Here is a 23,373-nt window from a genome sequence, read left to right as displayed (position 1 = left end):
TCCTCTGCATCTTGTTCTGTCACACCTATCACTTGCATGTCCTATCTCACCACATCCATAAACCTTCTCTTATGTCTTCCTCTTTTCCTCTTCCCAGGCCGCTCTATACTTAGCATCCTTCTCTCAATATACTCAGCATCTCTCCTCTGCACATGTCCAAACCAACCCAATCTCACCTCTCTGACTTTGTCTCCCAACCGTCCAACCTGAGCTGACCCTCTAATGTCCTCATTTCTAATCCTATCCATCCTCATCACACCCAGTGCAAATCTTAACATCTTTAACTCTGCCACCTCCAGCTCTGTCTCCTGCTTTCTGGTCAGTGCCACTGTCTCCAACCCATATAACATAGCTGGTCTCACTACTGTCCTGTAGACCTTCCCTTTCACTCTTGCTGATACCCGTCTGTCACAAATCACTCCTGACACTCTTCTCTACCCATTCCACCCTGCCTGCACTCTCTTCTTCACTTCTCTTCCCTAACCCTAACCCTAACCCAATCCCCATTACTCTGTACTGTTGATCCCAAGTATTTAAACTCATCCACCTTCACCAACTCTACTCCCTTCATACTCACCGTTCCACTGACCTCCCTCTCATTTACACACATGTATTCTGTCTTGTTCCTACTGACCTTCATTCCTCTCCTCTCATATCTCCACCTCTCCAGGGTCTCCTCAACCTGCTCCCTACTATCGCTACAGATCACAATGTCATCAGCAAACATCACAGTCCATGGGGACTCCTGTCTAATCTCGTCTGTCAACCTGTCCATCACCATTGCAAATAAGAAAGGACTCAGAGACGATCCCTGATGTAATCCCACCTCCACCTTGAATGCATTCGTCATTCCCACCGCAGAACTCATCCACTGTCACACTTCCCTCGTACATATCCTGTACAACTCTTACGTACTTTTCTGCCACTCCCTACTTCCTCATTCAATACCACAGTTCCTCTCAAGGCACTCTGTCATATGCTTTCTCCAGGTCCACAAAGATGCAATGCAACTCCTTCTGGCCTTCTCTATACTTCTCCATCAACACCCTCAGTGCAAACATCGCATCTGTGGTGCTCTTTCTTGGCATGAAACCATCCTGCTGCTCACTAATCATCACCTCACTTCTTAACCGAGCTTCCACTACTCTTTCCCATAACTTCCAATTGACCATGCACTAATAGGCAAACATGTACTGTATATAACTTAAACAACTAGCCAATGGCTCTTACACTATCTATTTTAAAATGTAACTGCATTTGTCGAGGGTTTCCGGGAAGTTCAAAATAGTTCCAATGCAACTACCAGAAAGGCATTGCAGCAATAGTATGACTTGTTGTGCAAGGTAAAAAACTCCATAGTCCAAGTGTCTTTTGTTTAAAATGATTTCATTGAAATTCAAAGCAAACAGTTCACACACAATAAAAAAAATATGTTGATAACACATGCAAAAAAGTGAAAAAGGGAAACTTCTTGTCTATCGTATTCAACTTGGAGTTACAGTTCCTAAGGTTATCTCATTCACTGCACATACATGCATATGTACGGTCAGAAATGCTATGCCTTTAAATGCTTCCCTGATTAACAATTCACACTTCTCTCTTTCTGTCTAATTTCAATCTAAGAGCTACACTATTATCACACAGAGCTAACATTAAAGACTTTCTATTACCTTTAACTTATACAGGCTAGAATAAAATCTCCCATTATCTATGTTAAAGCAACATTATATTCAAGTTCAAACCAAGCAAAGATTAATAAAATTATCACAAACATTAACATAAAGAACATGGCTCTTGCATATTATCTAACACACGTGTAAAAGGAAACACAAGAACAGATAAAGGTTTGGGGTTTCATCCCATATATTGTAAAGGATAGCGCTTCTGTGCTGTGTAGTCTCAAAAAGCAGTGTCCAAAATGGGACTGACTAGGGAAGGCAAGTGTCTGGCTTTATAGGTGGTTGGAGTTTAGATGGTCTTTCCTTCTGGGGATCTGCTGAGGAGGGAGAAAAGACATTAGTGCACTTCGTCAACCCCTGACCCGACATTACACCTTTAATTAAGCCCATAGACTGTCACCCATGCACACGTGTCTGACACATGTGATCTAGGTCTGTACAAAGCCCAATTCTTTAATGTTAGTGGATGCAAAGCAGGCTCGACATTCTGTTGTAAAGACCCCTCAGACTCAAACACTCACATGTGATCAGTTTAAAGTCACCAGTTAATCTAATCCGCATATTTTTGGGGACTTGTGGGAAATTCGGAATACCCAGGAGAAAACACTTGGAATATTCAAACTCCAAATGGAAAGTGTTCCAGCCAAGTGTCTGGAAAGTAGCAACGGTAACCAAAACACCACCTACCAACCAAAACTGTAAGCATTACATTCTCACTTCTGTTCAGTCGATTTTGGGGTTGTGGGGGGTCAAACCGTGTTTTGGTAGGACCAGGCAAAGCTGGAACCAGTCCTTGATGGTCGGCCAGTTCAAAGCACGGTCCAATCATGAACACGCTATCACCCAGATGGGGCCATTTTAGAAGCATCCTGTTAACTTAATACATGTCTTTTGCGGATGAGAGAAAAAAATGAAGTACTGCTACCCAAAACTGTATATAGAAAATGTAGCATTTATATATGTTGCCCTACACTGCAGTCTCCTGGAAGCAACTTCAGCTCAAAAGAAGCACAATGTCCATAGATGACTTCTCAGGAAAGCCTGGAAGCTGTTGTGGAAAATGAGGTTGGTGGCAAAATTGGATAATATCATGAAAAATCCCCTCCATTTCCTCCAGGAGGCGCCCACGTTTCTGCCCACTACTATCAGGAACTCAGTGCTTTATCCTGATGTACTCTTTAAGTTAATTTTGAAAAATCTGCACAATATACATAATTTGTATTTATTTATTTACTTATAGATAGATAGATAGATAGATAGATAGATAGATAGATAGATAGATAGATAGATAGATAGATAGATTGCCTTTATTATTTGTCCTGTGAGTCTGTATTCTTGTTTGTTATGTTTCTGCTGCTGAATTCCTCATGGGATTAATAAAGTTTAACTAATCTAACCTTATTTAACATACAGTATATAAAATGTTATGTATTACATACCTATATATTATGTACAAGAATAAAGGCACAATACAGCAATCAAAAACAACCCAGTTTAAATGATATTCTTTTTGTAAGGGTTATTGTATTGTAGGGTTGGGACAAAGACCATGTAAAGTCTTCTTCACTGATGACAATGGCAGTAGTTGGACTAGAGGACGGGCTCGGAAAACATCACAGTACCTCTCATTAGTTAAAGTCTTTTTCTTGGTTGTAGGTGGAAATGTGTAGGTGTTATTCTACTGTAGAGCATTAAATTCCTTCTGCCATGTGCCATTTACACCTGACATTTTCAATGTTTTGCATGTTTTTGCAGACACACCTTCACAGACACAAATCCAAGGTTCAAGATAGAATTTGTTCACACGCCCATAATACTATTCTTTTTCTTCTGTCTCTCTTTCCTTCTCAACAACAACAACAACATTTATTTCTATAGCACATTTTCATACAAACAGTAGCTCAAAGTGCTTTACATAATAAAGAATAGAAAAATAAAAGACACAATAAGAAAACAAAATAAATCAACATTAATTAACATCAAATAAGAGTAAGGTCCAATGGCCATGGGGGACAGAAAAAACAAAAAAAAACTCCAGACGGCTGGAGAAAAAAATAAAATCTGTAGGGATTCCAAACCATGAGACCGCCCAGTCCCCTCTCCGTTCTCCATTCCTCCCAGGTGAGCTTTGTCCTCCCACCACACCCGACTCCAACTCCCTGAGAAGCTTCCTTTATGCCAGACCTGGGAGTACTTCTGGTGCCTCCAAATTGCACCCAGGAAACACTTCCGGGTTAGGTGGACCCTCTCTAGAACAAGCAATGCACCTTCCTGTAGCACCCTCTGGTACTAACCAAGAATTCCAGCATGGCTGCCCATTTGGACTACAAGTCCCATGCAGCCCTGCAGGTGTGCATGTGACAAATCACCCAGTGGGATGCTGCCAGTTATCATTATGTGGAGCACATGGCCACAGGTGGCTGCTTCATTCCATCTATCCATTACAAAGACTTCCCAATGAGGCATGATATGATGCAGATAATGTACACGCATATTATTTCCTGTCTTTTACTATAACATATGAAATATGGACCAAAATTCCATGGTATGTAGAACTCACATGTATTTTGATCAATTAAGTAATTGTGGAAATGTTTATAGGGTTGTCAGATGTTATCAGGTGTACAGAGTAAGTTAGCATAAGCTGCCCTAATTCGAAATGTAATGATTTACTTCATGAGGCAGAAGTGTACTTCAATTTAAACGTTTAAAGTCTAAATATTCTTGATTGTAATGGAAATTTCTAATAGAGGTCCATAGAGGGCTAAATCCCTAGTAAAGGATCAAAAATCATAAACAGCATCATATTTGTAATCACTCACCTTGAAATAGTCTAAAATGATATCACACATGCTTATCTATGGAATTTGTCATTTTTAAACTTCCAGGAGAGGCTTATAGAGGGTTAGGGGGCTAGGACCACCGGTAAAGAATCAAATAGCAAAAGTATTATCATATTCATGATCAGCAACCTCAAAATAGCATAATGCAATCGGCATACCTATGTTTTATTTGAGGTTTTATGAAAAGGAGTAACTTTGTCCCCTTGTATCACATTAGGGTTGAACCCCTAGATCTGATTGATGTAGCAGACGCAACTTTTGAGTCCTTCTTATTGTTTTTGCTCAAGACACCTATTGGTTTACTTTTTATCATAATGGTACAGCAGCGTTTCTCAACCTTTAAGTATTTGCGACCCGAGTTTTCATAACAGTTTTAATCACACCCTCGCCAACGTTTTTTTTTTAAAAAGTCCACTAATACCAATTTGTTCTTTTTTAATTAATAATATATCATAGATGCATATTTTATTTATGCCTACTTATCTTTTATAGACATTTATCTAACTTTATATTTATTTTTCTAGTATCAGAATGTAGTTAAGGTTAATTTGTTTTGGCTTCAATAGATGTATTTTTAATTTTTCGATTCTTGTTTTCTTTTTTTCACATCTTCGCGCCCCCCTTTTTGTTACTTCATGCCCCCTAGGGGGTCCTGCCCTGCCCTGCCCTGCCCTGTGGTACAGTATTGGTACAGTCTCCAGGACTCTAAACAAATTCATATTGTACTATGTGATATCATCTACGGTTAAATTCTGCTCTGTACTTGTAATATTTTTATTTTAATATTCTATTGTATTGAGGATTACTTGTGTTCTGTTCTGTCTATCATATTGTATTGACCCCCTTCTTTTTGACACCCACTGCACGCCCAACCTACCTGGAAAGGGGTCTTTCTTTGATTTGCCTTTCCCAATGTTTCTTCCATGTTTTTTTTTTTGGAAGTTTTTCCTTCTCTTCTTAGAGAGTCAAGGCTGGGGGGGGGGGCTTTCAAAACACAGGGCCTGTTAAAGCCCATTGTGGCACTTGTTATGTGATTTTGGGCTATATAACAGTAAATTGTATTGTATTGTTATACAGTTTTAAGACACTGCTAGTTGCATATGTCCAGTCCAAAAAATGCCCTGTCCTAAAGTGTTACCCACTTTAAACTGTATGACGGGGGCTGTGAGATATAAAATAAATAAATATAGACAACAGATGGTTTGCAGTATAGGTGAAGCTTAACTCAAGCTCAGAAACTAATGATTTCAGATTCCATTGTACCAGGAACAGCGCCATGCCAGCAACTACCAATTAAGTCCTGAGAGCTTCTGGATGCTAATGAGAGGTTCTTCTCTTCACTACGCAGAAGTAATAATTACTTGATCGAGAAATGTCGTGCTAACAGGATGTAGCCGAGACTAAAACACGCTGGCTTATTATTGTGCTGGGAACATGGGCCTTCCTTGGTGCTTCTGGCTCATCACAGCTGCCCTGCCTTCGATGTGGAACATGAAATGAAATGAACAGCGATCCAGAGGAAGGGCTGTCTGTCATTGACTAGCAGATTATGACAATGTTTTAGCCCCTTTAAACACTGTAAGCGCTAATTATTTACCTTTTTTTCTGTATTGGTACCCCTCTAAATGAGATTTCCTCAAGTTACTGGATTATAGTAGCAGGCTCTGCCACTTTAAGACATGAAGGCGCCTCACCAAATGGCCTTTCATCTCTCATTATGTGTCATGTCAGCACCATTATTATGGTGAAACAAGAAGTGGCTCTGGCTAATCAGCGATGTTCCGCTCAGCACCCGATGATTCTCTCAAACTACTTGACGTATGATGTTTCACATTTGTAGTACAAATTTAGCTGCCACTGTTATACATATCAGTTTTACAATTACAGGTCTCAGGGTGGCAGAACACCAAGGGCACATTTAAGTGTCCACTGGAAATGACTACACATGTAATTCATTTTGCTTGCTTGGTTGGTTGGGCAAAATAAACCTGCTCTATAAATGAAAGATTTACAAATCCTATGCCAAATGGCATGAAGACATTGGAACAATATGAAGTATTTGAAAAATATTAGGATGCAACTATGTATGGCAACAAATGGTGAACATTATGTGGAAAATAATATTTTTTTTAACATTAGAGCGATGTAGGCAAGAACAGACTATTCAGTCCAACAAAGTTCTCCAATCCTATCCACTTTTTTCTTCAATAATATCATCACGTTGAGTTTTGAAAGTCCCTAAAGTCTTACAGTCTACCACACACTTGGTAGCTTATTCAATTTGTTTGTAGTTCTCTGTGTACAGAAAAACTTCCTAATATTTATGTAAAATTTACCCTTAATAAGTTTCCAACTGTATCCCCATGTTCTTGATGAACTCGTTTTGAAGTCACAGTCTTGATCCACTGCACTAATTCCCTTCATAATTTCAAACACTTAAATCATGTCACCTCTTAATCTTCTTTTGCTTAAATTGTAAAGGCTCAGCTCTTTTAATCTTTCCTCATAACTCATCCCCTGCAGCCCTGAATCAGCCTAGTCGCTCTTCTTTGGACTTTCTCTAGTGCTGTTATGTCCTTTTTGTAGCCTGGAGACCAAAACTGCACACTTCTCTCCAGATGAGGCCTCACCAGTGAGTTATAAAGAGCTATTAGGTGGTGAAGGAGTGTGAGAGAGATAACCAGTTAGGGACAGGGAATGATTAGGGGGCCTGAATGACTAGGCTATGGTGGGCAATTTAACAAGGCCATCATGATACATTATACTCATTATGAAGGGTGCCCAGCAGAACCCCCTTGGACTTGTGCTCCACACATCAGGGCGCTATATAACCTGACATTCTGTTAGCCTTCCTAATGGCTTCTGAACTCTGTCTGTCAGTTAATACTGCTAAGTTCACTACAACTCCTAACTCCTTCTCATAAGGTGGACTTTCGATTTTCTTACCTCTCATTGTGTATTCAAACCTAACATTTTTACTTCCTATGTTTCATACTTTACATTTACCGACATTAAATTGTACCTGCCACAAAGCTGCCCAAGCCTGCATGCTGTCCAAGCCCCTCAGTAATGATTCAATGGATTCAAAATGATGTGTCTATCCACCTAGCTTGGCATCATCTGCAAACTTAACCAGCTTGTTACTTACATCCCTAATTAAATCATTTATATATATATTATAAATAGCAGCGGCCCCAACACTGACCCCTGCTGGACACTACTCTTAACATCATTGAGGTATGACAGGGGTCCACACACCATCACCCTCTGCTTCCTGAGTTTGAGCCAATTTTGCACCCATCTACACCCAGCACCTCCCACTTGAAGATGGAGATGTTTTCAAACCCAGATGTAAATCATGCAAACTACTGGCACAGTTCAAGAACATACATCAGAAGAAAACTGTAATCTGAAAGGTGAAATTGTAATCCAATTTTACAGTAATACGTTGAAACAAAAATACACCACTGATTGTGATCCTGCCAGCTTGTTAAGGCTCACTTTTAAAGCTAGCGCCCTCATCTTTAGTCTATTAAATGGTGTACTGTCAGTTTCAATGTAGCTATGTTTCCTATTCTTTGTGGGTGGAGTCCCAAAAGGCAAGGCCACTCTGACATCACCACTCCTGAGCCCTCCCTCATGCTCTTTAAATTGGCTGAGAAGGCTCAGGAGTTTAGAGTCATTTGTTTAAAGTAGACAGTGTCGTCTGCGATTTTCCACGACAGGTCGTAAAGCCGTCAAAATAATTTCCATTTAATTATTGATGACAAACCCATGAACAGGAGGATCCACAAATTGTAAACCCACGAATCCCAAGGAACAACCTGTACTTTGTGCAGTATTCTTGCTTGTGCTTCTGTTTATGGTAATAAGCTTACATTATATTGAATAGAAGAGCAGTTTGCTTTCTCAGCTATTCTGTCTGTACTTTCTTGTATGGGAATTAAGAGCTCATTTAATTCTACTTCAGCGGAGGTCTGTGGAGATGTCCTCAATAGGGTCTGTGTGTTATTTATTCATTCAAAGTTATGTGTAATTCATGTTTTACTAGCAAAATACCCGCGCTTCGCAGCGGAGAAGTAGTGTGTTAAAGAAGTTATGAAAAAGAAAAGGAAACATTTTAAAAATAATGGAACACGATTGTCAATGTAATTGTTTTGTGACTGTTATGAGTGTTGCTGTCATCAAGGATTTGATTATCATTATTTCTTTCAATCAGGTTCGTATTTGGAGAATGTGTTGTGTTCAAGTTACATTTCGTGTTTGTCAACCGTTGTAAAGATAACAGGTTTCATTCATCGAAGTGTTCACACTGACCTCGACATGGAGCCAATTTAAAATTAACAATTAAAGATGACGTGTACAAATTCATGCAATTCATAGTACCTGGAGCTATCCCACACAGATGAGGGGAAAACCGGCAGACTCTACAGAGACAGAAACAAGAAGCTGAATTCACGTCTAGGACCAGACCTGACGGCTGACATGCTAATCAGTGTACTTGTATAATCAACCCAGATGTATAGGCATTTTTACTTTTATTATATCAATTTTGCAAAATATATTTATTCCAGTGACTGTGACACATGTCGATTAACATACAACTAGTTCTAAATCTACTGTATAATAAAACACTAAGGTCTGTGTGTCCAGTCCCTCAGAGTAATCTGATTGGTTGATTTGGCTTTGGTGACATAACGAAAGAGGAAGTGTGAGTGTGAGACACAAAAGAAGGAGTAAAGGCACACGCTGAGAGAGTCGCCATTTAATGTTGGAAAGTATAAAACCTGACCAGAGTCAACAAAGGCATCACATAATAAAACTGCTCAAAAAAATTAAAGGAACACTTTGAAAACACATCAGATCTCAATGGGAAAAAGAAATCCTCCTGGATATCTATACTGATATAGACTGGGTAATGTGTTAGGAACGAAAGGATGCCACATCATTTGATGGAAATGAAAATGATCAACCTACAGAGCCCTGAATTCAAAGACGCCCCAAAAATCAGAGTGAAAAAATTATGTGGCAGGCTAGTCCATTTTGCCAAAATTGAATTGCAGCAACTCCAAATTGTACGCAGCACTTTGTATGGCCCCTGTGTTCTTGTATACATGCCTGACAACATCGGTGCATGCTCCTAATGAGACGACAGATGGTGTTGTGGGGGATCTCCTCCCAGATCTGGACCAGGGCATCACTGAGCTCCTGGACAGTCTGAGGTGCAACCTGGTGGCATTGGATGGACCAAAACATAATGTCCCAGAGGTGTTCTATTGGATTTAGGTCAGGAAAGTGTGGTGGCCAGTCGATGGTATCAATTCCTTCATCCTCCAGGAACTGCCTACATACTCTCACCACATGAGGCCAGGAATTGTTGTGCACCAGGAGCCACTGTACCAGCACAGGGTCTGACAATGGGTCCAAGGATTTCATCCTGATACCTAATGGCAGCCAAGGTGCCTTTGTCAAGCCTGTAGCGGTCTGTGTGACCCTCCATGGATATGCCTCCCCAGACAATCATTAACCCACCACCAAACTGCTCATGCTGAATGATGTTACAGGCAGCATAATGTTCTCCATGGCTTCTCCAGACCCTTTCACTTCTGTCACGTGCTCAGGGTGAACCTGCTCTCATCTGTAAAGCACAGGGCACCAGTGGTGCATCTGCCAATTCTGGTATTCTATGGCGAATGCCAATCGAGCTGCATGCTGCTGGGCAGTGAGCTCAGGGCCCATTAGAGGACATGGGGCCCTTGGGTCACCCTCATGAAGTCTTTCTGGTTGTTTGGTCAGAGACATTAACACCAGTGGCCTGCTGGAGGTCATTTTGTAGGGCTCTGGCAGTGCTCATCCTGTTCCTCCTTGCCCAAAGGAGCAGATACTGGTTATGCTGATGGGTTATGGACCTTCTCTGGCCCTCTCCAGCTCTTCTAGAGTAACTGCTTGTCTCCTAGAATCTCCTCCATGCCCTTGAGACTGTGCAGGGAGACACAGCAAACCTTCTGACAATGACACGTATTGATGTGCCATCCTGGAGAAGTTGGACTACCTGTGCAACCTCTGTAGGGTCCAGGTATCGCCTCATGCTACCAGTAGTGACACCGACTGTAGCCAAATGCAAAACTTGTGAAGAAACAGTCAGAAAAGATGAGGAGGGAAAAATGTCAGTGGCCTCCACCTGTTAAACCATTCCTGTTTTGGGGGTCATCTCATTGTTGCCCCTCTAGTGCATCTGTTGTTAATTTCATTAACACCACAGCAGCTGAAACTGATTAACAACCCCCTCTGCTACTTAACTGACCAGATTAATATCCCATAAGTTTCATTGACTTTATGCTATACTCTGATTAAAAAGTGTTCCTTTAATTCTTTTGAGCAGTATATTTATAAAAAGGTGCATTATGGGAACGCACTCTGCATAATGGTTAAGAAAGGTTCACACTAGCAAATACATAGGAAAGGGACTGAAGGTACATGTAGAACAAGAGAGAGCAAATATCTTTCAATTATTTTATTACTTGTCTTTGACAGGTACTATGCATAGTCCTGTATAATTTGTTTCATATAAACACAACACAAATCTACAGGAATGTTATTTAATACAAGAATTTGCAACTTCTTTTTAGTCGTGGCATGAATGACAGTGCTAAGTCTCTTGAATTTTCCTTACAAAATCGACTGACTGGCAGCTGCCACAGTGTTATTTCTAGTAAAATTTCATATAAATCACAGAACCAAAAACTGTATATGTCCCTTTTCATAAATTCCAGCTGTACTCATAAATCAAATACCTCTGTTGTTCGTCATCTGACAATATGCTTGGGCATTGTTTTAGAAAGCAGTTGCGTGAAATTAGTTATTCATTTCTTTGCATCCCAGTGTGTTGATAGAGATAATTGGAAATGTTCAGACTTGTATATTCACATTTTAAGTTTAATGCGCCTTAACAAAGTAGAGAAGGTTTCAAAGGTAGAAAGAAGGGAAAACTAACATGTTGATTAATGTGGTGTATTTTTGCATTACAATAGCATAATTTTGACAAATGAGACGAAACACTTCAGTCCATCTGGCTCATATGTTCAGCAACTTGACCCAAAACTTAAATAAAGTTCTACATTATGTTCTGCATGTTTTATTCTTACTTCTGATATTCAGTATCTATAATTATTTCAGTACTACAAAAAAGGACATAACTATGAGTGTGGATGGGTAATAGGATGGACTGTACTATTACTTCAGTTCATTCAAAAAAAATCAAAAAAGAGCCAAGAGGCGTGTAGGAGACTCATACACCAGGGGCCTCATGTATAACGCCGTGCGTAGAACTCGCACTATAACATGGCGTAATCACAAAAGCCGAAATGTGCCTACGCACAGAAAAATCCAGATGCAGGAATCTGTGCGTACTCTAACTTCCACGCTCTTCGTTACATAAATCCCGATCAGCGTGAAAACTAACGCTCGTGCACGCGCCTTTTGTAACGCCCCAAATCCTCCCAGAATTACGCCTATTTGAATATGCAAATCAATATAAATCGCCCTTAAGCGCAGCCTTCTGTGAAAAGACAATGGGAAAAGCACGGGGAAAATATAAGAATTTCAGCGAATACCAAGTGGAGGCAAAGGAAAAACATACTATTTGTTCAAATACACCGTGGTATAATCAAAAAATGAAGTTGATCGAGTGACATAGCGTGTTGGAGAAACTTGAAAGCTCACATTCACAAAATCGCACAGTGCCGGAAATAAAAAAGAAGTCACATATCAAAGTTGCCGTGAAAAGAAGAGTTGTAAGCCCACTGTCTGAGTGTCATATGAAAGTTTATTAGGGTACAGAGAAAAAAGGCACACGGTGGGGAAAAAGCACGAAATGTCAACTTTAATCTCGAATTTTCCACTTTAATCACGTAGTTTATTTTGTCATTTAGTAGAACATTATAAACTTCATCTTAAAATCGTTTAATTAACCAGTTTCTCAAAATTACATCGTAATTAAAGTAGCACGTTAAATGCTTTGTTTTGTATTTGATCTTCTACTGTATGTGATCTATGTGTGTGAATCACTACTTGCTTCTTAAACTGGCTCTCTTCCTCCAACTGGACACAGAGTCCATTACATTTGTGATATTACAGCTCTCTGAATAACTAAAATACTGAGATGTATACGTGATGTCATTTTCATGATGATAGGAGCTAAAGCACATTATTAAACATGTGTTTCATGAGCCTCGTGCTCATGACAAGCATTTATCTTTTGTCGAAATTTGTCGCTGCTTTTAGCTGTGTTGTTATTTTCTTTCTGTTTTATATTCAATATATATTGGCGTGCCCCAAGAGTCCTTGCTTTTCTTTCCCAAGTAACCGATCGCCACACAATCAGCTCTGTAATAGAAGTTAAGCCATCTGTAAGCTTAGCCCGATTCTTCAAAACGCTTAAAGAACATTGAAATATCTTCGTAGTACATGTTTAATTATTCTATCCTTCACGACACTCCCAGTGAAGAATATAGATTATTTAAATGAAGTTAAAGTTTTATGTGTATAATTTAACAAACATATTTTGCTGCATTTCACCTTAAAATGATATCGCATCATATGTAAATACGCTTTATAAAGTGGCTCAGGTTGTGAGATATTATAACTGTAGTGCAAGTTTACAGTGGGGTGATTGTACTTATAAGTACAAACCGTTCTACAAGGAGCAATTGATTGAGTGCATTTAAAGTTCTTGGGATTAAACTGTTTCTGAACCGCGAGGTCCGTACAGGAAAGGCTTTAAAACATTTTGCAGTGGCTGAGACAGCGTGTCCTTAAAGCTGTATACCGATAATTCTCTTCCGATCAGCTGCTGCTGTGATTCACACTCAGATACAGTGATATAAATACTCCGAGTCGTGCAGTGAGAGTAATATGGAAAAAGATGATCCGCTGTGGCAACTCTTAACGGGAGGAGCTGAAAGAAGAAGAAGAAGAAGAAGGTGCAGTGAGAGTAACAACGCTAAAGCAGTTATGGTATTTGGAATACTATGGCTGTTCCTGACCATTATATTGTTACAAGTTAATTACAATCAGATGTATTACACTAATAAACAATATGCGGTTAGTTTCTGTGTATTTATAAAGCCGCGTCATGAAAATAATGAGTAATCACACAGGAACAGTAGCATTGCTTTGACGCTGGGTGCCACCAGTCTGCAAAACCGAGCGGAGAACTTGCGTACGACAAGACATGAGGTACCGTGGAAAAGTGCGTGGCTTTACGCCAAGTGTAGGTTTTATACATCGCGATTTGAACGTGGAAAAGTTCTTAAGCAACATTTCTTTGCGTACGCACCGTTTATACATGAGGCCCCAGGTCAGCATATTCAGTAGCCTATGTTTTGATACCTCGCACCCCAGGCAGCCTGACTTCAAGCTCTTCAGGCTGTCTTTGGCCCACACAGGCCCCATGGAGATCTGGCTTCAAAAGTTCACTCAAAAAAAGAAGCGTGTGAGGCCTCTAAAAGCTTTATACATCAGGCCAGAATCTTCACTAGCCTATCTAAAGATAGGTCTTGCCCCAAGCAGCCTGTCCCCAAGCTGTACAGGCAGGTTTGGCCTACACAGGCACCATGGAGATCTGTCTTCAAAAGTTCACTCAAAACAAACATAGGGTGTGAGGCTTTTAAAAATCCCATACACCAGGTAAGAGTCTTCACTGGCCTATCTGGAGATAGATCTCACCCCAAACAGCCTGTCCCCAAACTGTAAGTTTTGGCCTACACAGGCACCAAGGAAATCTGGGTTAAAAAATTAAAAGATTATTTTAAAAGTCTACAACTGTAGAAGGATACACATATATTTTCTACAAGGGGGAGGGAATGATAAACCTCTAACTTGAGAGAACAAATCCTCTAGAAAATTCTTTGTAACTGATGGAATTTATGTCAAGTTAGCAAAACAAACAAAAAATGGCAAAAAGAAGGCAAGGGGGATTTACCTAAAAAGGTAAACCAGAATAAACAAGTCCTAGACATAATCCACTACTCAAAATCCAAAAAATGATGCAATAAATCCAAAACCAGAAAGCAATACTTGCATTTGTTATGTCAGGGTTGATGTTGGCACACACGTGTGCATGGGAGACGGCGTACATGCCCAAAGAGTGTCACTTCTCAGCCAGACCAGGGGGTAGTGCTGCCTTCTAATACTCCCTCCTTTTGTCCCTCTGAGGGCAGAGTAACCCAGTAGCACCACCTCTGATGATGTCACTTTCGGCACCATCTAATAACGTCCTATCTGGTCCAGAACCAACCTCTACAGACGTCACTTCCTTTTCCAAGCTCTCTGACTCCACCTCTTCCTACTTATGAACCACAGAAACTTCCTTGTTACCCAGTTCTATTTTGAACTCTGTTTGTAAATACGTGTTTTTTGTTTTGCTGCCTGATTTTTCTGTATACGGAGTGGCCATCCCCAAACCTTTTTCTGCATCTGTCTATTTTTCTATCACAATGTTCACACTGGGGTTTTCCACCTCTGAGAATTCCTTTTGACAGTGGGTAACTTTTATATCGCACAGTTTAAACATTTTCTTTTTTCTCTTTTGATCATGCAGACCGCTATGTTCAGACAATTTTCTCGTTTCTTTCCATGGTAATGTTTCCCATAATCCTCCAGAACTGCACAATGTGTGATGTCAACTGTGACTGTATTAAGGTCAGGATGATTGGTTCTACACTATCCGATATTAGGTAAAAATCCACAAATTACTGGTGTTATTTTATTTTTTATGATGGTTTCTGCTTAAAAGACTATTCCTTTCTGAATCTTGACTTCAATTCTTGATTCATATCTTATAAATAAACGATATGCTTGATTTCCAGTTAATGATCCTGGCATGACTTTTGTTTATATCTCCTATCCTGATTCTTTCTGTCTCTTCAAGATAACACTGTTCACTCTACTAACAACAATCAGTTAATCACCATGACCCACTGAAAGGTCCACTCCCCAGTTGTGCCAGTGCCAGGTTATTTTGCGCCATAGGCCAAGCTTATTAGTACGCCAACTGACTGTTTGTTATCTAGCCCATTCGGCGGAATTCCTCTGCACCCTTTATGATCTGCACCCTAGGGGAATACCTAATTCGTCTTAATGGCGGTGCCGGCCCTGCTCCCCAGTCTCCCAGTATATATAGTCTGAGGGCGGTCCTTCAGCCATGTCATCAGGGTGGCCCCGCCTCTTGGAGGTTACACACACAAAACACAAGGAACACAGGAGAATGTGTCATAAATAAAGTAGGCAGCAAATAATATCCCTATATATAAAATCCATCGTCTGTCTGCCTGTCTGTCTGAATCTCTGTCCACTTTTCAGGAGAGAACTACTTAACAGACTTAGATCGGGTTTTTTATTATAATTTGCTTGAACATTCTGCTTGATTTTGTGGCTTCTCTCATTGCGCTATGTATCATAGTTCGCTTGCGGTATCGATTTATTTGCGCAAATCTGAGAGAGACGCAGCAGACCGAGGGGAGGAAGACAGGGTCCTCCTTACTCACACTCCAGCCTTGGGGCGTACCTTTCCTCTGCTTATCTAATTTACAAGAGAACTACTTAACAGATTTAGATCAGGTTTTTTTCTATAATTTGCTTGAAGATTCCAGTTGATTTTACAACTTCTTTCATCACGCTAAGTATCATAGTTCAGATGCGGCACCAATTTATTTGCACAAATCCAAGAGACAGGCTACTGGCCGAGGGGAGGGGGAGGCGGGACCTCAGCAGTAGGGAGCCGGGTTGGGGCCCCCCTCACTCACACGCCAGCCTTCATTGGAGTCAGTCTACCTCTCCCCACGTGTTGGAGCGTACCTTGCCTCTGCTGCTAGTGATACCTGTTTGTTCAACAGACATTATCATCTTGAGATTGTTAAGGAGTAACGTTTGACGTTTTTGAGAGAGAGGTCAGAGCTACATGTGTTTTAGTGGGTAGCTGCTGATTGGCAGAGATATCACGGCCACATGATTTTCTCCCTGCGCGGAGTTCCAAGAGATAGGCAGCGGGCCGAGAGGAGGGGGAGGCAGTACCTCAGGAATAGGGAGCCAAGTGGAGTCCTCCTCACTCACGTGCTAGCCTCTGTTCGAGTCGCTCTACCTCTCACCACAAGCTGGAGCGTACCTTGCCTCCACTTAGCTAGCAATACCTGTTATTAATAATTGTGTTCATCACAGCTGAACACGATCACATACAGTGCCAAGGTTTGACGCTGGACCGTACCCAACTTCTGCTTGGCAAGAGATATCATGCCAGCTTTTTACATTGTTGGCAAAGAGATCACAGCTACACTCTGATTGCAAAACCAAAAATATTGCATATAAAGAGGACCTCAGATACAAAAAATATCCATATAAACCCCTCTCAACACTAAATTATTACATTTTTTTTTAAAATTGTTAGAGATTTTTAAAGTTTGTCCTGTTTCACTACTATGTGGGCAGAGCTGCGGGAGAGAGCTAGTGATAAATAAACAGAACAATATTAACAAAAATATATAAGTACCATGAACACATGAAAAATAATACTTTAAAACAAACAAAGAAGATGCAGCAAAGGAAAATAAACATGCATCCTAGTTCAAACATTACAGACTGGTGTGCTGTTCGATGCACCCAGTATTACTGGGATAAGCTGTGACCTTATACAACCCTGAACTGGATTAAAAAATATGATATCATTTATAAAATAGTGTATGAAATGAGCTGTTTTATTAGGTTTTTACTTGCTTTTTGTACAATAGAGAGAGTGGTAGCACACATTAAAATAATAAACCCTCAACATTCAGTATGGCTTCCAAAAGAGATGCAGTAGAGAACATTCTCTTTAATTCGGCCTACGTATTAATAATCCCTTAGACATCTTCATCCCCTCCAAGTGAACGCCGTACACTTAAAGCCATTTTGCCAATCACCTCTTCGATTTCTCCGTGCCGTCTGGCCTCATTTTGCAAAGCTCTCACATGGGCTTCCAAATGAGAACACTGCAACATTTCTAAAAGTCATTTGATTGATCTCAAAAAAGCCATTTTTGTGCTTGTCTTTCAAGATTTAACATAGGAGGAAGTAATTGAATTGTATCGTACTAAAGGCCAATCTTCTTCTGAAGGTAACGAAAAAGGTTTGAACGGTGTCATTGGCTTAACTACAGCAGAAAATCTATGGATGCATTTAATGAAGTATCCTATTGGACAGCCCTGAACACCTCAAGAAGGATGTGTAAAAGGCTTTTGTTTCATACTGCTTAGGAAACACTTTTAATACTTTGGGTCACTGTGGCATGGTTAGAAGATAGCACTCTAAATGTGTAATATTGATCGCTTCCAACTCATTCACACCACCTTTCAGTTCCCCCATAAATCACCCCCTTGTCCCTTCAAGCACCGTTTTCCTCCTTGAGACAAGCCCTTTGTCGATTGCATTTTTATGTGGGATGTGCCATATACTGCGTGTTCTCACGCTTTGGGCTAAGACAAAAGAAGCAAGATGGAGAAGGTGCATGAGAGTTTGGGCACTTAGAGAACTGCTTTGAAAATTGGTGATTTTTTTAGTTCTCTATTTACAGTATTTACTTAATCAAACAAAGAGATATCACATTTTTTGTCACGTCATTTCTAACCTGCTTAATTAAGACCAGGGTAACAATGGGGTCCTAAGCCTGTCCCAGCTAGCATAGACTACAAGGCAGGAACAAACCTGGGACAAGTGCCAGTCCACACACACAATCACCCACCAAAAACAGGCCAGTGTAACGGTGCCAGTTCACCTAACCTGCATGTCTTTGGACTGTGGGAGGAAACCCACAAAGACACAGGAAGAAGATGCAAACTCCATGTAGGGAGGTCCCAGGACATGAACCCTGGTCTCTTTACTACAAGCCAGCAGTGCTACCAGTGCAGCATCATGCCACCCTGATATCTCATTTTTATTTATAAAAATACTAGGTGTGTAAGCCCATGCTGTAAAATGCCAGGGGTCCTAGAAATTATTTAAATCGTCTGAAAAAAATGAAATGTAGAGATGTCAGGTAACTGAAAGGAACCACTCTGGGCATCTCTCTCCTAGGAGGATTGGTTTTGCCAATGTGCTCACCTCGCTTGTGTTATTAGTGGCTAAGTGAGTTTCTGTTTCCTCAGAGGTGGATGGATCCCTTACTCGGACTCCCCCTCTCACTTCTGGGCTGGACAGACAAACACACACTTCCACGCATAGATGTTATATATAAGATTGTTGTACCAATGCCTCATCTTCAAAAATAACAGTGAGAAAAAATGTAATGACATTGATATTTATTAGTAGACTACATACATTACTTTTAAAAATATTCATCCCCTTGAGCCCCCAACTCCATCCATCCATTCATTCATTATTCAACCCACTATATTTAACTACAGGGTCATGGGAAACTGCTGGAGCCAATCCCAGCCAACACTGGGCGCAAGGCAGGAAACAAACCCTGGGCAGGGCACCAGCCCACCGCAGGACACCCACACACCAAGCACACACCAGGGACAATTTAGAATCGACAATCCACCTAACCTCCGTGTCTTTGAACTGTGGGAGGAAACCCACGCAGACACAGGGAGAACATGCTGTCACACGTGCGAATAGGAGGCAGCTAAAGGGCTTAAGTATTGGTAATACCATATCAGACCAGAGGGAGGCAGAGTGTGCTGACTGTCTTTCTCAGTTCCTTGCAGACCATTCCCAGGAAATCCCACCAGGTTCCGGTGCCACTGACGAAATCACTTCTGGTTCTGACCCTTTTGATGATGTCACTTCCGGTTCGGATCCCGATGATGTCACTCCTGGTTCCAGCCCTTTTGATGATGTCACTTCCTCTCTGGGCCTTTAAAGACGCCATCTTACCTCCACCTCATCAGTTCTATTTTGGACTCAGTCGTGTGAACAACTTTTTTCAAACTTTTGCAGCCGGGTATATAATATACGGGTGGCTGCCCCAAAGTCTCATTATTGTCACAATGCAAACTCCACGCAGGGTGGACCTGGGAAGCCAACCCAGGTCTCCTTACTGCGAGGCAGCAGCGCCACCACTGCCCGCCATGCCACTCGCCACCGACTCCTGTTCATAAAAATATTCACCCCTTTGAGCCCCCATCTCCTCTTCATAAAAAATATTCACTCCCCCAAGCCCCCAACTCTTCTTCGTAAAAAATAATTCACCCCCTTGAGCCCCCAACTCCTCTTCGTAAAAAATTATTCACCCCCTTGAGCCCCCAACTCCTCTTCATAAAAAATATTCAACCCTTGAGCCCCCAACTCCTCTCCCTTTTCTTTCTCAAACCTTTGGGCATAAAGAACAGGTCTGCATGAACATCATTTTCCAGATGCGTCCTTTTATTACGGATAAGGAGACTTTTCAGATATGCAACTTAGATGTTAATAGGAGATGGACACACATTTTCTGTTCCTATGAACGTAGTCACTGAATAATCTTTTAAAGACCCGTGATGCATATACCTATCGTTTCTGTGACTAGATTAGATTTGATTAGATCAAATTAGATATACGTTACTAATCCCCAAGCGGGGTTTCAAATGCATACTGCAGCAAAACAACTTAGACAATGTACAGTATGCACGACGTAGCATTCAGGCCACTAACTTAAATGATGTGAAAGTTAGTGCATTTCACATTTTATATTTATGTCTTCTGGGAGTCAGTTTACATTTTGCTTATTAAAATTGTTTTGTAGCAATAAGTTAAATTCAATAGTAATAGAATGCAGTTCCATATGTTAGTATATTACATTAAACATGTGCTTTTAAACAGGATGTTACATTAGAGCTAAATGGGAGCACAAAGAGGCTGGTGGTGGCTCAATGGCTTTCATACACAGCAGATGGCAATTCAAGTGATGTGACAATGGCATCGACTGATGTGGTGGATGGCCTGTGACTAACTTAAACATAACCATTTGAAAATATACCCAACAGAGTATGTAAGAGCCATTTGTTAGATATTTAAGTTATATTAAACGTTTGCCTATATATTAGTGCGTAATCTACGGGAGGTTCTTATAACCCCTACAAGTTTAACTGAATTGGTATATTCTAACAACTTCTTGCCCATCTGACTATAGAATAGTCTCAGTTAGTGACCTGCCTTGCTGTGTGTAAGCCATGGAGGACACATGGTTTTAAAGCGTGCCTTACATGCTCAATAGTGTGAAAGTTAACTTGCTCTATTGAACGTGCAGTGCCGTACGTTTAGGGCGTACTGAAGACGAGGTTAAAGCATCTTTAAGTATAGAAACAACTGAGGTTTGATGAGAAAAGCTAAGTTTAGAGAAGAAACGTTTTTCCATTTTTTTTGCCTTTTATTCTATGTGTGTAACAGCCTTTTTTCTTTATTCTTGTGTGGACTGTTTGCTTTGAATTTTAAAATGAACTTTTGGACTGAGAGATTTCTTTCGGCACGCGTTTTACCCATGCTTGATCCTGCCTTACTCACCTGCGGCTACAGAGTAGTATCCAATAATTACCAGTTGAAAAAGAGCCATTAATACAAGATGGAAAGACATTGAAATAAGTTCCTATCCAGTTATTAATATTAGTTAAAACACAATAATTCGTTAATATTAAAAAAAGCCAAATTTCCCCTGGGACAAATGAAGTTGAATCATCATAGAGGACAGTATGCCCATACTTAGCTAGCGAACGAGAGAACTACTTAACAGATTTAGATCTGGCTTTTTTTCAAATTTGCTTGAGCATTCCAGTTGATTTTGCGACTTCTCTTATTGCGCTAAGTATCATAGTTCGCTTGCGGTATCGATTTATTTGCGCGAATCCGAGACAGATGCAGTGGGCCGAGGGGAGGGAGCTTAGCTCTATGAAAGCAGCTGGCCGACTCCTTCAGAGAATGTCATGTAAGACTGGCCTCACCGTGCACATCCAGGCTTTCTCTGACCACCAAAGAGCTTACAGAGAAGCACTAACTGCTGCTAAGAACACCCACTATGGCAGAATAATAGAAAGTGGCCACAATAACCCAAGGTTTTGTTCTCTGTAGTTAATAAACTACTCCAACCCACATCTGGCCCAACTACCTCTTCTACTGAAGTCTGTGAGGAATTCCTCCACTTTTCCGTAACAAAATTAAAGATCTAAATAATTCAACTAACATAAATACATCATCTGTTTATATCTCTCCCTGTTTTCTCACTCCATCCAGCTCCTTCTCTAAGTTCTCACCAGTCACATCTGCGTTTGTTAATAACCTGCTTTGTAAGATGAGGCCGACTACTTGTGTACTGGACCCCATCCCCAGCACACTACTTAAATCCTGCCTTCATGCCATAATCCCGACTGTTACAACAATAATAAACTCATCCCTTGACACTGGCTCTGTGCCGCTCACTTTTAAAATCGCTTCTGTAACCCCAATGTTAAAAAAGTCTGGTCTTGATGCTGACAATCTTAACAATTTGGCCTATTTCCCACTTACCTTTCCTGTCAAAAGTTCTTGAGCGTGTTGTAGCTTTCCCAACTCACCAACTACTTAACTTCTGATAACTTGATGGAACCCTTTCAGTCTGGTTTTAGAGCACAGCTGTGAAACGGCTCTGCTATGGGTAACCAATGATCTGCTTATGGCAGCAGACTCTGGACAAACCAGCATATTAATTCTGTTAGACCTCAGTGTAGTTTTTGACACTCTGGTCAGACATGACATTCTACTGTCCAGAATGGAGAACATGCTGGGTATCTCTGGCACTGCCCTCCAGTGGTTCAAGTCCTATCTGACTGATAGGCAAGAGTTTGTTAGTCTTGGCAACAGCAGATCCAGCTCGGCGCCAGTCACACAAGGAGTTCCTCAGGGCTCTGTCCTCGGCCCTCTTCTGTATTTATATGCTTCCCCTTGGCCATATTATTCGTAGCTATGGACTGGGCTATCATCTTTATGCAGAAGATACTCAACTCTACTTCAATGTTAAAAGTGGAACTTCATCAGAGCTTTCTCAGCTCACAACCTGCCTTAGTGAAATTAAAACCTGGATGGAGCAGAACTCTTTAAAATTAAATTGCAACAAAACTGAACTCCTGCAAATTGGGACTAAAATGCAACTTAATAAAATGAGCTCCTTCCCAGTCCATCTTGGCGGTGATCTCATCAGACCTCCTCTACGCAAAGAATCTTGGTGTCATTTTTGATTCCTCCCTTTCTTATTCCGCCCACATAAACCACATTAAGAAACTTTCTTACTTTCACCTCCATAACATATCCCATGTTAGCTCTTTCCTCTCCTTTTCTAATGCTGAGAAACTTGTCCATGCTTTTATCACATCCTGTATCGATTATTGTAACTCACGGCTGGCAGGTGCCCTTCTAATCTTATATCACAGCTCCAGCTTATTCAAAACTCGGCTGCAAGAGTCCTTACTCGAACCAGCAGCAGCAAGCACATCACACCCATCCTGCTCCGTCTTCACTGGCTCCCTGTGTCTTACAGAATCGAATATAAAATCCTACTAATAACCTACAAAGCCTTAAATAACCTCGCGACAAACTACATCAGTGACCTTCTCCATCACTATGTGCCTGTCCGCCCACTGAGGTCCTCTGATTCTGGCCATCTTGTTGTGCCCCACACTGATCTACATTCCATGGGTGACAGGGCCTTCAGCTGTATAGCGCCCAGACTCTGGAATGACCTCCCGAAATGAATCAGATCAGCTAACTCCATGAATTCTTTTAAAAAACAACTCAAAACTCATCTGTTCAGGAATGCTTTTAGCTCTACTTGACTTTATTACCCTTCTCTCAGTTTACCTCTCTGTCAAGATGTG

Source organism: Polypterus senegalus, chromosome 2, assembly GCF_016835505.1.
Source record: "Polypterus senegalus isolate Bchr_013 chromosome 2, ASM1683550v1, whole genome shotgun sequence".
Taxonomy (NCBI): Eukaryota; Metazoa; Chordata; class Cladistia; order Polypteriformes; family Polypteridae; genus Polypterus; species Polypterus senegalus.
The sequence above is the reverse complement of the archived record's forward strand: the minus strand, read 5'-3'. Positions refer to the sequence as shown.